At 44.2% G+C, this 18,589-nt stretch overlaps 2 protein-coding genes and 1 pseudogene across 2 annotated transcripts in view; all 3 read left to right on the top strand.

The window, feature by feature from the left end:
* The first annotated feature begins 1,820 nt into the window (after positions 1 to 1,820).
* The window catches only part of LOC142150999 (uncharacterized), a 510,250-nt gene continuing 493,481 nt past the window's right edge, over positions 1,821 to 18,589 (top strand). The window contains exon 1 of the mRNA XM_075206250.1: positions 1,821 to 1,868. The gene's annotated coding sequence lies outside the window, so the exon portion shown is untranslated. The remainder of the gene's footprint in view (positions 1,869 to 18,589) is intronic.
* LOC142150994 (uncharacterized) lies at positions 8,314 to 14,801 on the top strand (annotated as a pseudogene).
* LOC142150982 (uncharacterized) overlaps positions 8,365 to 18,589 on the top strand; it is a 206,489-nt gene continuing 196,264 nt past the window's right edge. The window contains exon 1 of the mRNA XM_075206211.1: positions 8,365 to 8,401. The gene's annotated coding sequence lies outside the window, so the exon portion shown is untranslated. The remainder of the gene's footprint in view (positions 8,402 to 18,589) is intronic.

Genomic DNA, 18,589 nt, shown 5'->3' with positions numbered 1-18,589 from the left:
GTGGTGTGGTGTAACCTGGTGGGATCTATAGGTGGTGCGGTGTAACCTGGTGGGATGTATAGGGGGTGTGGTGTAACCTGGTGGGATCTATAGGTGGTGTGGTGTAACCTGGTGGGATCTATAGGTGGTGTGGTGTTGTATGTGTTTGTCACTTACTACTTAATCCTTTAGAGTGATGACGTTGTCGGTAAATGTTCCTCTCGTTTGGTTCTTTGTCTTCCTGTTCTTAGTTCTGTGTATGGTCCCGGAGTGAAGTGAATGCTTGGTTAAATTCCTCTTGTTGGGTATTGGTGCACTTGTTCCGTGGATAAGTCCTGAAGTACTTTGTCCTGTTGAAGAAGCAGATGGTAGATGAGTCACAGAATGGGGGCGGTGTTTTGGATCCTCCCAAAAAAGATGGAAGTAATGATATTTATTTTTCTGTTAGAAAAGCAGTTTACGATCAGCGAGATGTGTTAAGTAGATGTGGTGGAAAATGGGAGCTATCTAACCAGTGGGAAAACAATAAAATGGTGATGGTACCAGTAATAGGGCACAATGTATAATGGTTAGGTATGTGTGACTAGGTAGAGTGGTGGCAGCCATAGTACAGGTCACATGGGGTGAGCCTGTGTCTGTGGGCTGAGCTGTGTAACCTGCGCAGGGAATCTGCTGCTGAGTGGCTGCGCTCAGCAGTGCTCCTGAAGTAATGGGGAGGGCAGGAGCTGGGTGACACAATGCTGCTGGTTGTGGGGGCTTCAAAATCCAACGTAGGAATGGCGGTGTGTACATAGCTTGGGGGAGGTGGAGGTGTGTGTGGGAGGTGGAGGTGCGTGTGGGAGGGGGAGGTGTAGAGGGCGGGGATCAGGACATTCTGTACTGAAGAGTAATGGATGGAGGAGTTGTAGGAGGGGATCCTGATGATGTAGATGTCTGTGTATGGTGAGGGGCAGTATCTAAGGGACTCCATCGGTGTCTATGGTAGGGGCAGGTGGGTCGCTGCAGATGTGAGCAGAGGACTCGGACCTGCTCAGGTCTGATAGTATGTAGGAAAGACTGTCAGTCATACCCTGCACACAGTGTAATACAGTGTATTAGGGTATATGAGGTGTGAACGCCCTGTAGGAGATCCTACATGAGGAGTAGGAGCGGCTCCTTACATTGCTAGGATTAGGGCGACAGTTCTGGACCTACTGGTTCATGACTTACAGATCATACTATACAAGTGCTCATCATCATAGTTTATTTATAAGGGGCCACAGATTCCGCAGCACCGGGCAGTCATCTTACAGATATGACAGACATGACTATAATAAGTATTATGACTGATACAGATAATAACTGTGACATGAATACAATTATACATAATAATGTTTCTATGGATGGACTTCAGCTAGGATTAATAGAGGATTCAGACAGACATGAGGATGAGAGTACAACAACATTACCTCCCCTCCCCTACTATCACCTCCCAATGTTGTTCTCACGGGCGGAGATATATCTGTAAGTCCAGTATTGTGTCTGGGAGACTAACAGAAAATGGCCGCCGCTGTCCTGCACTGTGGACAGTACAGAATACCATGTAGTTTACACGTGATTAAATTATTAAAATAAAACTACAGAGCTCTCCCCCACCTCAACTGTGTCCCACACCGCTCTAGCTATGCACACCCAGTCGCATATATACACAGAGTTAATCAGTAGAGTAAAATGAAAACTTTCTTTTACTGAAATGTCCTCAATGCAGGACGGCGGCGGCCATTCTCCCATAGTCTCCAGACACACTATTGGTCTCCGCCCCTGACACTGCACAGGGGGCGTGGCCACATGATCTCTCAGACGCCATCTTAGACACTGGACGCTACATCCGGGCCCTGTACAAGACTGAGGTAATATCTCCCTATAATAATATATCAGACAGCGGGAATTACCCCTATAGAGTTACCCCATGTTTATGTGCAGCCTCCCGGCGATCAGGACTTCATACATGCGGCTGAGCTCTCACATCAGCTGCTACATAATCCTCATTGTGCTCCTGCTGCAGTCAGCAGAAGGCTGTTAGTAATAGCAGAGCTGGTTATTATAATGGCAGAGCTGTGAGAGACTTAATACCCAGACCAGCTACACCCCATACACCACAGAGGGGCTCACACACCATGACTAGCCCCCATCCCCCTCCTTCTACCCCCATTACCTCACATCCCCCTACTATCACCTCCTACCCAACCACCCCCTCACCAAGTGTCACTAACACATAGCTTGTCTAGTGCTGGAGACTAGCCCCCATCCCCCTCCTTCTACCCCCATTACCTCACATCCCCCTACTATCACCTCCTACCCAACCACCCCTCACCAAGTGTCACTAACACATAGCTTGTCTAGTGCTGGAGACTAGTCCCCATCCCCCTCCTTCTACCCCCATTACCCCACATCCCCCCTACTATCACCTCCTACCCAACCACCCCCTCACCAAGTGCTACTAACACATAGCTTGTCTAGTGCTGGAGACTAGCCCCCATCCCCTCCTTCTACCCCCATTACCCCACATCCCCCCTACTATCACCTCCTACCCAACCACCCCTCACCAAGTGTCACTAACACATAGCTTGTCTAGTGCTGGAGACTAGCCCCCATCCCCTCCTTCTACCCCCATTACCCCACATCTCCCAACTATCACCTCCTACCCAACCACCCCCTCACCAAGTGTCACTAACACATAGCTTGTCTAGTGCTGGAGACTAGCCCCCATCCCCTCCTTCTACCCCCATTACCCCACATCTCCCAACTATCACCTCCTACCCAACCACCCCTCACCAAGTGTCACTAACACATAGCTTGTCTAGTGCTGGAGACTAGCCCCCATCCCCTCCTTCTACCACCATTACCTCACATCCCCCTACTATCACCTCCTACAAAACCACCCCTCACCAAGTGCCACTAACACATAGCTTGTCTAGTGCTGGAGACTAGCCCCCATCCCCCTCCTTCTACCCCCATTACCCCACATCCCTACTACTATCACCTCCTACCCAACCACCCCTCACCAAGTGTCACTAACACATAGCTTGTCTAGTGCTGGAGACTAGCCCCCATCCTCCTCCTTCTACCCCCATTACCTCATATCCCCTCTACTATCACCTCCTACCCAACCACCCCTCACCAAGTGCCACTAACACATAGCTTGTCTAGTGCTGGAGACTAGCCCCCATCCCCCTCCTTCTACCCCCCATTACCCCACATCCCCCTACTATCACCTCCTACCCAACCACCCCCTCACCAAGTGTCACTAACACATAGCTTGTCTAGTGCTGGAGACTAGCCCCCATCCCCCTCCTTCTACCCCCATTACCCCACATCCCTCTACTATCGCCTCCTACCCATCCACCCCTCACCAAGTGTCACTAACACATAGCTTGTCTAGTGCTGGAGACTAGCCCCCATCCCCCTCCTTCTACCCCCATTACATCACATCCCCGCGACTATCACCTCCTACCCAACCACCCCCTCACCTAGTGCCACTAGCACATATCTACATAATATCCTTGTCCGTGTATGCAGATGAATGTTATATAGTTTTGTCATGACATAAGGCATTTTCTATTATTCATATATATTCTAAATATTCTATTATGTTTATTTAGGTAACAGGAAAGCCATAAGAAGCACCCATAGAAGTATATCTTAAAATGTATTCCCAAGTTCTCTCATATCTATAAATGCTATATGTATATACTGTTTCGTATAGTTTAGGTAAAGGTGTAGTGTCTATAATATAACTGTGCTCTTGGTTTCAACTTTTTTTGCTTTGTTTTGCTTTTTGAACTTATGCAACCCCAACAGGTCGGGTGATGGGCTCATATTGTGAGAGCTAATTTGGATGCACGAGTTCTCAATCCTGCATGAAATCCTCAGTGACCATGTGTTCGCCGGGGTTTACCAGACACTGGAAGTAGAAATCTAAATATATAAATATATAGAGAGAGAGAGCACAATAATAATATATAATATTAATGATTCCTGTCCACCTCTCTGAGGTTACGGCTCCATGTGAGCGGCGTTGGTTACAAACCTGATCTAACCCAGTCCTGCCCACCGTAACAGTACTGCTGGTGGACATTACCAGACTGACTAGCACCGATCCTTCCTCACCCTAACCCTCCTCACCAGGGTAACCCACCATTGTGTAAAAAACAAAACCTGACCCTAGCCACAAATTATAAGTAGCCCCTAATAGAGATGCTTATTGCACCGCAGTACAGGAGAACTGTATGTGGGAAATAGAGACTGAAAGAAGAAGACGACTGAGGACAGGACAGTAATGGGGGAAATGTTTATTATGTGTAACTGCGACCAGATAGTGGGGATATCATCGGACCCAGGGTTAGGTGAGATCTTACCAGCAGCCCTGGATCCCCTTCACCTCCCGGAGGGACTTTACAACCAGGCTCCTGGAATCAAATAGGTCAAAGGAGGTGCAGTGCCTGGAAGCGAAGTCCCTAGTTGCAGCTTAAACAAACGACAGAACAGGGACTGCAGCCCCGGGATCTGGCTGCTCTCCCCTGTTACTATTTTCAGCCAGGGAGCAGAGCCAGACACCTTTGTGAATAGAGGTCTTTTGTGTATTGGGATGTGTTTTGTAAAGAAGTGTCATTGTTTGTGGTTTGTAAGGTTGCTAGTGGAAACCTCCAATTAGGTATATGGAGTGGAGGGAGTCTGATAGCAGGAATTGCTAGCTAAATTTTGTTAAATGCCTGCTCTGGCCAAAGGCCCAGCAGTGAGTCGTTACTGTGTGGCCTTTTGTCAGAGTGTTCAAAACCTTTCTGAACATTGTAAACAGCATGTGATGCAGGACATCACAGAATTTCAGTGTAGATAAGTGTAAATATTGTTGGCTTTGCAATGCATGTAAATCCATGTTCGTATAAACACATTGCTTCCTGATTCAAAAAATAGCCTGTGTCCAAACTGTATAAAAGGCACTGGCTTGTATTAAAAGTTGTTCTTTTTGTCTCATCTGACCTGATCACTGGTACCTTTAACCAGTGTAAGAGCAAATAAACATCACTTGCTTCAAAGACTTGCTTGGAAACTTCTCTATGCTGATTCCTGTGACCAACAGATTAGGCCAACTCTATTCCGATCCCAGCTATTCTGAGATTTGGACCCAGTACCACCGCTTTGCCTGCTATCTGCAGCTCTGGCCAATGTGATAGGCCAGGGGAGGATCCATCCACAGCTTCCCTGATCTATAGTAAGAGGTCAGGAGTACCAGCCCAGGTACACCAGTAATGGGGTACACTAGCAACGTCAGTTATCTAGAAGAAACCCGGTACTGGATGCCGGTAAGGAGTTCAGTGGTGGCAGCTCGTGTAAGCCCCTCCTACTGCAGCAAGAGGGCATATTTGGGATAATGAAAGAGAACGGTGACAGAGTAAACCCAGCCGGTTCCCAGCAACAACATGCAGAGTGGCACAGGTGGTCCATCCTGTCACAATGATGTTGTACACAAGTCATTTTAGTAGTTTGGAGGCAAAGGGTAGGAGAGAAATAAGGCAGTAGTTTGAGAGAGAGGCTGGGAGAAGAGATGGTTTCTTTAAATTTAGTAAAATGAGTGCGGGTTTAAATGAGTATGGAAGTGTGTCAGTGGAGAGAGACAGGTGGGGATAGGTGAGCTAGATGTGGGCATGCAGTGGAAGGGGGAGGGAGCAAAGAAGTTGGGAGGGAATTGGGTAGAGGGGGCAGGTTGTAGGGTGAGATGATGAGTGCAGAGACTTTGTCTTCAGTTACTGGAGACGGTGGATTGGGGAGTGTAGCAGAAGGTGGGTAGAGTTGGTGGAATTTGGCATGAAGAAATTTCTTGGTGTTGATTTTGTCTTTGAAGTAGGTGGCAAAATCAAGGGCAGTAAGGGAGGAGATGCAGGAGGGCAGAGAAATGAGTTGAAGGCGGCAATGAGGCGACGGACGTGGCTTAGAAGACTGGGTGGACATTAGAGATTTGAAGTATGTTTGTTTATCAATTAAAAGGGTAGTGCTGTAATATGAAAGGATAAATTTATAGTGGAGGAAATCGGAATAGGAACAATATTTCTTCCAGTGGCGCTCTGATGTGCAAGAGCACTTTTGCAGGTAGCGGGTCTGTTTGGTACCACCACATGGTCAGAGACGCATGTGGTGGCTGGAGCTGCATTGGGCTAGAAGTGAGGCTTAGTTGTAGAAAGAGGCAGCCTGATTAGGTCAGGACAGAGCAGTCGTAGACGAAAGTGGTTGTTTTTGTAAAAATGAGAAGTGGATTGGGTCAAGAGTACTTAGGTGTCGCTGTGTACATGTGGATGTGGGTGCATGGGGGAAGCATGAGGTGAGGCTAAAGGAAAGGAGGTTGTGGTCAGACAGTAGAAAGCCTAACTTGGAGAAACTAGAGATGTAGCAGTTGTCAAGGAATTGGGAAACTTGGCCTGGGAGGTCAATAAATAACAGCAACACAAGTGAGGGAAGGATAAAATATATAGTGTGGACTTCAAAGAAAGAGAATGAGAGGGAGGGTTCCGAGGAGTATGACTTGGAAGGCGCAGCTTGAAGAAAGTAGAAGTGTGGCTGAGGGAGAGTCCCCCATAGGAGAGAACTGTAGAAGATTCAGTGTCAGACGAGGTTAGTTAAGTTTCTCTAATGGCAAGGAGTTTGAGGGATTTAGAAATTAATGGATCATGAATGGATGCAAGTTTGTCACAAACTGATATTTCAAGATGCACAGAAGAAAGGATGAGAGGGTAGTAGAGATATATGGACAAGATTGGCAGAATTGGAAGTATGGGGTGGATGGAAAGTTTTGGGGTGGAGCGAGAAGAGTGAGCAGATTGTGGAGTTTGCATGGGGCCCAGGGATTAGGTGAGATATCGTCAGCAGCCATAAGAAGGAGCAGTGTGAGAAAGAAGACATGTAAGGATGGTTTATGGGTGTTGGGTGTACTGTGCCTATTCTACCACCTCCTAAGCATTCTATCCATCACCTCCTCTTCCTCGCCTGCCATCCCCATTTTATTCCAGTTGGCCCTGCTGTCTATCACCACCCCTCCCTCTAGAATGTAAGCTCTTGCTGGCAGGGTCCTCTCCACCTATTGTCCCATGTCTGTCTACTGTCTGACTTCCTCGTACGTTATGTCACGTCTTTTGCTGCACTCTGTGTGTCCCCATAGTGTTACTCACACTCATCTGTGCTACTTATGTGTATTACCTCACGTACAGTCGTGGGCAAAAGTTTTGAGAATTACACAAATATTAGTTTTCAGAGTTTGCTGCTTCAGTGTTTTTAGACCTCAAAGGCTTTTATTGACAATTGCATTAAGTTTATACAAAGAGTCAATATTTGCAAATATTGACTCTTTGCATAAACTTAATGCAATTATCAATAAAAGCCTTTGACACTTACGAAATACTTGTAATTTTACTTCAGTATGCCATAGCAACATCTGACAAAAAGGTCTAAAAACACTTAAGCAGCAAACTCTGTGAAAACCAATACTTGTGTCATTCTCAAAACTTTTGGCCATGACCGTACACTGTGCATTGTGCAGTATGTCCCAGCACTGTGTTGTTTTTCTATCACTAATATATTCCTGAGACTTTGGCATCTGCAGCTCTTGTTACATTTTTAGGTGTAAGTTTTACAATTAGTGGATGTTTCCACTTTCCTGTTCTTTTTTATTAAATGGGCCAAATAGACCAGAACGGCTTATTTTACATATACAGCCCCCGCCTACCTGTCACTTTTATCTATATGCACCGTCTTAGTAGACTGTATATAGCACTTACCTCACCTACTATCTTCTGTAGATTGGTTGTTCTGTGTCCTCTGTCTACTACAAGCCCCCAGTTTACAGTCATCTTGCTGTTTGCACTAGTTTGTTCACAACAGATGATACAGAGAACAGGAGATATTACTGAATCTGGGCCATAGGGAGAAGAGAGCGTCCAGTGCCTGTGCCTGGCTCACACACGTGGACATTCAGCCAGGTGTAAGGACATCACATTGTGTATGTGCAGTGCGCACCAATCCCCCCTTCCCCCTGCGTGATGAGATCATCATGGGGGGTGTTATAAGAGCAGCGTTGTTCCTTCACATAAGAAACATGTTATAAGGGGTTGCATTTATAAAATAGACCATTATTGTATATTTTGTGCAAGTAACCTCTAAAAAATTGCAAATATGTGGAGCTTCATTTACCTTCATTACACAGAATTACACAGCAGTGATAAAGAGACCTGGTGAGTGTGTGACCCCCAGGAGCCGCCCCTGTGTGTCAGGAGGATTGAGCAGGACCCAGATCCCCATCACGGTGCCTGAACCTCACTCACTGATACATGGGAGAAACATTGACCAGAAGATCCTGGAACTGACCAACAAGATCATTCAGCTGCTGACTGGAGAGGTGACTGCTAGGAATGGGACATTATACAGTAACACCAGGGGATGTGTCTGGATGATGACTGTGTCATTGTGTATGTCAGGTTCATATATGGTGTCAGGATATCACTGTGTATTTCTCTATGCAGGAATAGAAGTATTTGGGATTGCACAAGGGTCTTTGCAAGGACTTAATGATGGAGAATCACCAGCTCTTTACATCACTGGGTAAGAGGAGATTTTCCATTTGTTGTAGAGGAAAGAGCAGTTTTGAGGGTCACCTAGATACACATCATCTGAGAATCACATAGAGACAATGTATTCAGTCACTGTGTGTTTCCTACAGATGGATCCAGTAACAGAAATACCAAAGAGGAGGAGGAAATCCCTACAGATATCAGCACAGGTCAGTAACAAACATTTGATACAGATCTTTTATTCTTCATCCTCATCTGTGAGCACAAACTAATGAGGAAAGTGTATGCACCAAGTGGTGGAATCAGGAGCCATCAGCCCCTACTAGACTCCTGTTCTCCTCCTCACATCATATCATTGTGTGCTACCAGCCCTGAGATCTGACCAGTCTCCTCCTCACATCATATCATTGTGTGCTACCAGCCCAGAGATCTGACCAGTCTTCTCACATCATATCATTGTGTGCTACCAGCCCAGAGATCTGACCAGTCTCCTCACATCATATCATTGTGTGCTACCAGCCCAGAGATCTGACCAGTCTCCTCCTCACATCATATCATTGTGTGCTACCAGCCCAGAGATCTGACCAGTCTCCTTCTCACATCCTATCATTGTGTGCTACCAGCCCAGAGATCTGACCAGTCTCCTCCTCACATTATATCATTGTGTACTACCAGCCCAGAGATCTGACCAGTCTCCTCCTCACATCATATCATTGTGTGCTACAAGCCCAGAGATCTGACCAGTCTCCTCACATCATATCATTGTGTGCTACCAGCCCAGAGATCTGACCAGTCTCCTCCTCACATCATATCATTGTGTGCTACCAGCCCAGAGATCTGACCAGTCTTCTCCTCACATCATATCATTGTGTGCTACCAGCCCAGAGATCTGACCAGTCTCCTCCTCACATCATATCATTGTGTGCTACCAGCCCAGAGATCTGACCAGTCTCCTCACATCATATCATTGTGTGCTACCAGCCCAGAGATCTGACCAGTCTCCTCCTCACATCATATCATTGTGTGCTACCAGCCCAGAGATCTGACCAGTCTCCTCCTCACATCATATCATTGTGTGCTACCAGTCCAGAGATCTGACCAGTCTCCTCACATCATATCATTGTGTGCTACCAGCCCATCGATCTGACCAGTCTTCTCCTCACATCATATCATTGTGTGCTACCAGCCCAGAGATCTGACCAGTCTCCTCCTCACATCATATCACTGTGTGCTACCAGCCCAGAGATCTGACCAGTCTCCTCCTCACATCATATCACTGTGTGCTACCAGCCCAGAGATCTGACCAGTCTCCTCCTCACATCATATCACTGTGTGCTACCAGCCCAGAGATCTGACCAGTCTTCTCCTCACATCATATCATTGTGTGCTACCAGCCCAGAGACCTGACCAGTCTCCTCCTCACATCATATCATTGTGTGCTACCAGCCCAGAGATCTGACCAGTCTCCTCCTCACATCATATCATTGTGTGCTACCAGCCCAGAGATCTGACCAGTCTCCTCCTCACATCATATCATTGTGTGCTACCAGCCCAGAGATCTGACCAGTCTCCTTCACACATCATATCATTGTGTGCTACCAGCCCAGAGATCTGACCATTCTCCTCCTCACATCATATCATTTTGCTGTATATTGACACTGTAATACTCAAGTAAAATACCGGATGACAACACACACCCCATCACAACATACATTACGCACAAACGCCACCTTCTTGCACACACAGAATTATAACCACAGACCCGTCACTGCACAATAGCTCCCCTCCAGTATACATGAATTCCCTGTAATGTTGCTTTTCATTTGGTGATCTGTCTATGTTCGCTGATTTGCCCTTATGCTTTTTGCCACATCGTGCTGTTGCCCATCTGTGTCCTGCTCCATTCTCCTACTCTGTCCTGGAGTTCTCCTCTGCTCTCTGCAAAGGGTTGAGAACTTAGAGTAGTGTAAAACCATGGCCTGGACTCGCTGCTAATTTATCTCATATTTACACAACATCAAGTCTCCAGTGTTTTTGAGTGCGGGCAGTGTCTTGCTCCTATGATGCTGGCAGTGTAATGTCCCATGCTTGGGAAATTTTAGTTGCCAAAGTCTGCAATTTGTCTGAAATTGTCCAGTGTTGCTGGATCTATGCACTGTGCTTGATAATGCAGTTTTATAATTGTAATGAAGTATTAGTTATTTACAAATTCAAATTAAACAACAGAACATCTTGAACTCGCTCATAGTATGAACATTTTGGTTATTATACTCTGCATCTCAATGCATTTTCTATATATTTATTTTATTTCCAGCAGATGGATGCAAACGCAGGATTATCTCGAAGGGACAACTAATTTTATGTACAAATTTTGAAATTGAAGATAACAACATAACACAAGATTCTCCTGGAGGAAACCCTGTTACCCTAAATATACATCCAATACTTCACTGTGCAGTTAAATCATCTGAGCCCTCTAATCATGAGGAAAGTTCTCCTGCAAACATAGATATTGTTACACATAGTACAGCTCAGACAGATGATACAACCTTTCCATGTTCTGAGGGTGGGAAATGGGCTACACAAAAATCAAATCTTATGAGACATCAGAGAAATCACACAGGTGAGAAACCACTTTTATGTTCTGAGTGTGGGAAATATTTTGCATTTAAATCAGAACTTATTAGACATCTCAGAATTCACACAGGTGAGAGACCATTTCTATGTTCTGAGTGTGGGAAACATTTTACACTAAAAGCAAATCTTATTGAACATCAGAAACATCACACAGGTGACAAATCATTTCCATGTTCTGAGTGTGGAAAATGGTTTATACGAAAATCATTCCTTGTTGCGCATCAGAGAAGTCACACAGGTGAGAAACCATTTCCATGTTCTGAGTGTGGGAAATGTTTTGCACACAACTCAAATCTTATTAGACATCAGAGATCTCACACAGGTGAGAAACCATTTCTATGTTCTGAGTGTGGAAAATATTTTGCGTACAAATCACAACTTATTAGACATCAGAGAACTCACACAGGTGAGAAACCATTTCCATGTTCTGAGTGTGGGAAATATTTTGCACTAAAAACAAGTCTTATCGAACATCAGAAAACTCACACAGGTGAGAAACCATTTCCATGTTCTGAGTGTGGGAAATGGTTTATGCGAAAATCATTCCTTGTTGCGCATCAGAGAAGTCACACAGGTGAAAAACGTTTTTCATGTTCTGAGTGTGGGAGATGTTTTACACTGAATTCAAAACTTGTCAAACATCAGAGAACTCACACAGGTGAGAAACCATTTCCATGTTCTGAATGTGGGAAATGTTTTACATGTAAATCAAATCTTGTGGAGCATCAGAGAACTCACACAGGTGAGAAACCTTTTCCATGTTCTGAGTGTGGGAAATGCTTTACATCTAAATCATATCTTGGTAATCATCAGAGATCTCACACAGGTGAGAAACCATTTTCATGTTCTGAATGTGGGAAATGTTTTACAGCTAAAGCAAATCTTGTTGAACATCAGAGAACTCACACAGGTGAGAAACCATTTCCATGTTCTGAGTGTGGGAAATGTTTTGCACAGAAATCAAAACTTGTCAGACATCAGAGAACTCACACAGGTGAGAAGCTATTTCCATGCTCTGAGTGTGGGAAATTGCTTACAGAGAAATCAAATCTTGTCAGACATCAGAGAACACACACAGGTGAGAAACCATTTCCATGTTCTGAGTGAGGGAAATGGTTTACAAACAAATCAGGTGTTGTTGAATATCAGACAATTAACTTAAGACAAAAGCAATTAGACATGAAATGATGAACCAGAATACTCTTAATATTGGAAAAGCACTTGATTTTCCTAAGGAAAATTGAGGTAGGCATAAATATATTTACAGAGTCTATACAGTAGGTCCGGAACAGAACGTTCATGCGAGGAACTACTTTTACTATTAGATATCGTTCACACTATCCACAGTAATTGCAGGGTACTGAGTATTATATAATACTGGCAATGGGTTGGATCTGTGCACTTTTACAGTCAGTGTGTTTGTGCATGATCTCTAATTGAAGGTGTGAGATGGTTCTTATAATTAGTTATGGATATATTATGAAGTATAAAAAAAATGTGTTCCACCATTGTAAATGTAATTTTGTATTGCCATGCAACTATTTTTGTACAAACACTCCTGTTTATATGGTATACCTAAGGCTAAGTGGGTAAAGATGTGTCTGCAGTGATGTAAAACTGATTTATCTTATAGCAAGGGCTATCGCGATCTGGACTTGCAGAATGTGGTTTAGTTGCGCTCATGCACTTTGCATTGTGCCAGCATGTGATAATGAGATTTGTTTTGTAGGGCGAGATGTTTTAATACAGTTCAAAGGCTGGAGACTGCTTGTTCATTGAGGTCTTCCCGCTTTAGCATGTGACTGCAGAGCCTTTATCTTCCCTACAAAAGGACTTGTCTATTGTGCTTAGTGGGTGGTGTTGGAGGTCAGGCCTATATTTTTAATTGTGATGCTTTTTTGCACATTCCAGACTCACCAAATACCAGAATACACATTGGTAGAGTATAAATGCACATGTAATACAACCAGTAAAATACAGTCCTGATGTCCCCTCATTCTTACTTTATGGCATAAATGAGGCTTGAATGAGCTTTATTTTTGAAGACAAAAAATTGAATTTAATGAGGAGGAGGGTCTAAAAATGTCTGAGAGGCGTGGATGTTATACTGTCAGCCATGGACATTTATGTCTCCGCTTGGACACTGTGACAGTAATTATGTGGAATGTGTGTATGTATGCACTAGGCCAATAAATAGGGGTGTTTGTGTAAAATGATCTGTGCAGCGACATTTTTTACTTGTTGGCCAAATTACATTGTGTTACGACACCATGGGACACAGGAAACTGATGGCTTTCAATCTTGTTATGAAACATTTAAATGCTACAGACCCCCAATATTCATGTTACGGAGGATTTCCTGGGGGGAGATATATTTACTATTATATATATTTGCTATGGGGCATTTTTGACTAAGGAGTTGTTGGCCCTATGTGGTCTTTCCAGAGATCTGACGGGGATGGAGACTCTGTGTCAGTGCACAGATTAGAAAAGGTACAAGACCAGATGCACTAAAAACAAAGACATCATGCACAACCAAGAGTACAATTCTAATGTCATTAGAAGCATTAAAAAAAAACTATTTTAATGAGTGTCTTAAAAGTAAAAATCAGCATAATCGCACTCAGCGGTGGGTTACGTAACAGACACCTATATCTCACAGGAATGACAGTGACTTTTACTACAGCTGTGAAGTGCTAAATGTAGGATGGTTCTTATAACAATTACAGTTTAACGCACAGCTGAGATTTTGTGGGCTGTACATTTATGAGAATACAGCCTATTAATTCATTAGGAACCAGTGATGTCACAGAGGTACATCTTCAGCTGCCTCCATAGTGGCAGCTTGCACCATGTGTTGGTGACGGTTCTGTTTTAACTGGTGTGATATTAAAAGATATGTAACACCTTAAACGTTAGAAGATTTTAAGAGTCTAATAGCTGCAAGTTACTTTGCAGGCCTATCATCATCATCATCACCATTTATTTATATAGCGCCACTGATTCCGCAGCGCTGTACAGAGAACTCACATCAGTCCCTGCCCCATTGGAGCTTACTGTCTAAATTCCCTAACACACACACAGACAGAGAGAGAGAGAGAGACAGACTAGGGTAAATTTTTGATAGCAACCAATTAACCTACTACTATGTTTTTGGAGTGTGGGAGGAAACCGGAGCACCCGGAGGAAACCCACGCAAACACGGGGAGAACATACAAACTCCACACAGATAAGGCCATGGTCTGGAATTGAACTCATGACCCCAGCGCGTTGAGGTAGAAGTGCTAACCACTTAGCCACCGTGCTCCCTGTCTTATGTTTTTCGATACCTCATACATTATGTACTGTAGTTTGCATCGTGACTAATGGGATATGTTTTAGGTTCCATTTGATTTTACTTTATTTGTATTCATTATACAATGAATAAGTAGATGAAGTAACTACTCTGCATACATAGATATGACATGCAATTTTGTAGTCAGTACGTAAATCAGGTAATAAAGGTCTATTACCAACCAAGTTAATATCTTTCGTCTTTCTTTCTATTTAAACAAGAGAAAAAAAGAAAGGAAATGAAGTAAGGTAGCTGTGATAGGGGGATATCCAGTATTAAATATGGAGGGGAGTGTGTGTGTGTTTGGGGGGGGGGGGGTATCCTATGTGCACAGTGCCAGCTGGCAATATATGATCTATCATTTTACAATTGCCTATAATGGTTTGCTAACAAGTTATTTTATCGCAAACAAAGTGAAAGTGACAACACAACTTTTTCAAATAACTGTATAGATTATATTCCAGACAAAGAAAAACAAATCTAAACACTTAATAAATATTGAAGGTGGCTGCTGTCCTTTGAATGCCTGATAGTTCATCAGTTAGAAAAATGAAATCTGACAACAAATGTACAGAACAAGGTGCCTAATGGTGTAGTATTTGTATGAATAGTGGGCAGTGTGCGTGTATCATGTATGTAAAGAATCAAGGTACATTTATCTGGAAAATTCTAGTGGCCCGATACCAAATAACAAATATTACATTTTCTGCTCCACGACAGGACCACTTATGAATCTGTATAGCTCAGGGACACATAGTAACAAAGAAAGGACTATATAGTGTAGTATATATAAAATCAAATATATAAAATACGTACAAACGAAGAACATTTATATGAATGGTATATTACAAGGTTTATACTCAGTTGATTGATCAGTCCTTAATGTCTGAAGAGCAGTCCTGGGAAAACTTCAGTCCACTACTTTCCAGTTATAGAGATACAGGTACCAACAGGTAGTAGATAATCAGTGAAGCTCAAAGGTGCAAAAGGAGTGTTGACCCTACGGTATTGTCATGTTAGTAAGACTCGTTCAGAGGGATCCACTTGTAATAAGTCAGTCTAGTGCAGGGATTGTTCTACAAGCCGGGTGCCCCATTGATGGGTTCTGTTTGTCAGTGTATTTCCCAGCCTCTGGCACTGCACAAGCAAAACCTTTAATGCTGGCGCACCGCTCATTAAATAATGGAACAGTGAGTTCCCTATTTGGAGCATAAGAAGTTCAAGGGAGTTTGTCAATTTATTGTAAAAAAATCCTGTATGTACACAGTTATTTTTTTTTTTTTTTTTTGCTGTTTTCTTTGCAATATGACTGGATCACACTGTTGAGAATTTAAGAAAATCACTCACCAATATCAAATTGAATTATAATTTGTAATTATTTTATTCTTAGTGTGGCTGGATCACATAGAAATAAGTTATTGAAGAAATGTATATCAATTACTGGTGCAGGTACCTCTGTATATCATTTAAAATGTACTATTTTTTTTCTATTGGAAATGTAGTGAGATGTCATGAGGGAGGAAATTTGTTTTGTAACCTCTGAAGGCAGGTAATCTCATGCTAATTAAGTCCTTTTTCATCTGTGAAACTTGCATGTGACTGTCCTTCTAAGGACTACTTGAGTAAATAAAACATCACTGCTTCAAGATCCTGCTTTGATGCCTACTTACCTGCTGTAATTCATGTGACCTGTAGATTAGACCAATCTAATCCGTTATCCGGCTGTTCTGAGGTTGGGGACCCAGCATTCAGTACCAATGCTCTGCCCGCTACCCTGTAGCTCTGGTCAGTGTGATAGGCCAGGGGGAACCATCCACGGCAAACCTGATCTAAAGGAAGAGGTCAGGTGTACCTGCCCAGTTGCCCAGCAAGGGGGTACACTAGCAGCGAGACTTACCCAGATGGAATTGGTTCTAGATGCCATTGGAGGAGCCTAGTGGTGGCAGCAGGACCCTTCAACTGCGGTTAGAAGGGCGCAATTGGAATAAAGAAAGCGGATGGTGGAAAGGCAAGCCCAGCCAGTCCCCAGCAACATGGACAGGATAGCATAGGAGGTACATCCAGTCACAGTTAGAATATATATGGTTGTAAAAGATCAATAGCACTTATTTTTTCTTGAACTTTACAATCCTATCAATTTCAGAGTTATCTCAGATGACAATCCCAATTATTTTAAGTTTCAGTATATGTGCAGTCTATCATTTCATTTCCTCAACCCTCCACTCTTGTGAATCTGACTGCCTCTCCGCCATCTCCTCTTGGATGTCCTTAGGCTTTCTCAAAATTAACATCTCTAAAACTGAACTCATTGTCTTCCCTCCTTCTAGATTCTCATCCCACATTGACCTCTTTATCTTTGTTAACATCACATCACCTCTGTCCCTGAACTCTGCTGCCTGGGCGTCATCCTCAACTCCTCTCTTTATTTTGCCCCCGACATTCAATCCATTGCCCAATCCTGTCACTTCTAACTGCGCAACATCGCCCGCATCAAGCCATTTCTCTCATGATACCACAAAAACTATTTTCCATGCACTCATCATATCCCATCTTGATTATTATAACCTCTTACTCACCGGCCCCCCTACTGCCACCTCGCCCCCCTCAATGCAGCTGCGAGTCTTATCTACCTTTCACGCCGCCCCTCTTCTGCCTCCCCTCTGCCTTCCCTCACGCTGGCTCCCATTCCCCTACAGAATCCTTTTCAAACTCCTCACCTTCAGCTACAGGACCCACTCCCACTTCACCGCTCCATATATATTTAACCTCCCCATTCACACACCCTCCCGCTCCCTGCGCTCGGCCAATGACTGTCGCCTCTCCTCCACTCTGATCACCTCATCCTACTCCAGAATCCAAGATTCCTCCCGTGCTGCCCCCCTTCATTGGAACGACCTTCCTCACTACATCCGTCTGTCCCCTAATTTGTACTCCTTTAAACGGGCACATAAACTCACCTCTTCCTTAAAGCCTACCAGCCATCCACCTAACCCTTTATTGCTCTCTCCAGCTCACTCTCATCTCACTTTCATCTCATTTCTCTCCTCCGAGCCATGTTTTGTTTAGCTATAGCCTTTGTGCAGGAACTAGTGACTTCCGTTAATATGTAAATTGTGAGGGCGTGTCTGATCCCATACAACTAGTTTTCAACATCTATGTAAAACAGCATCAATATATCTTCCTCTGGTTACACATGGTTGAGAGAATAGGGGGAGGTATGTACTATGAATTTAAGCCACTGGTCTTATGAGTAATATAGGTAGCTGCCTAGGTGTCATCCTCGACTCCTCTCTCTCCTTTGCCCCTCACATTCACTCTCTCGCCAAATCCTGCCGTTTCCAGCTTCGCAACATTGCCCGCATTCGGCCCTTCCTCTCCCAGGATGCCACCAAATCTCTCGTCCACTCTCTGATTATCTCCCGCTTGTACTACTGCAACCTTCTCCTTATCGACCTCCCCCTCTCTCATCTCGCTCTCCTTAGATCTGTACTTATCGCCACTGCTAGGCTTATTTTCCTCTCTCGCCGTTCCACCTCTGTATCCCCACTCTACCAAGCCCTTCACTGGCTCCCCTTCCCCTACAGAATCCTTTTCAAGCTCCTCACTCTGACTTACAAGGCCCTCGCCAACTCCACTGCTCCCTACATCTCTAACCTTATCTCTATTCACACTCCCTCCCGCTCACTACGATCGTCCAACGATCGTCGCCTCTCTTCCCCTCTGATTACCTCCTCTCACGCACGTATCCAAGACTTCTCCCGCGCCGCTCCCCTCCATTGGAACAAGCTCCCCCGCTCCATCAGAACTTCCCCTAATCTGTCCTCTTTCAAACGAACATTAAAAACCCACCTTTTCCTTAAAGCCTTCCAGTCTCATGTCTAAACTCCCACCGGTCGGCTACCTCTCTTTCTCATCCCTTCTTCCCTTCTCCCCCTTCCTCCCGTCTCTCCGTCTCATCCATGTGTCTGTCTGTCTTCCCCTCCCTTTAGATTGTTCACTCCTTTGAGCAGGGCTCTCCTACCTTCTGTTTCCATCACTTTTAACTG

Source organism: Mixophyes fleayi, chromosome 4, assembly GCF_038048845.1.
Source record: "Mixophyes fleayi isolate aMixFle1 chromosome 4, aMixFle1.hap1, whole genome shotgun sequence".
Lineage (NCBI taxonomy): Eukaryota > Metazoa > Chordata > Amphibia > Anura > Limnodynastidae > Mixophyes > Mixophyes fleayi.
Note: the sequence above shows the minus strand (reverse complement) of the source record. Positions and strands in the feature narration are given on the sequence as shown.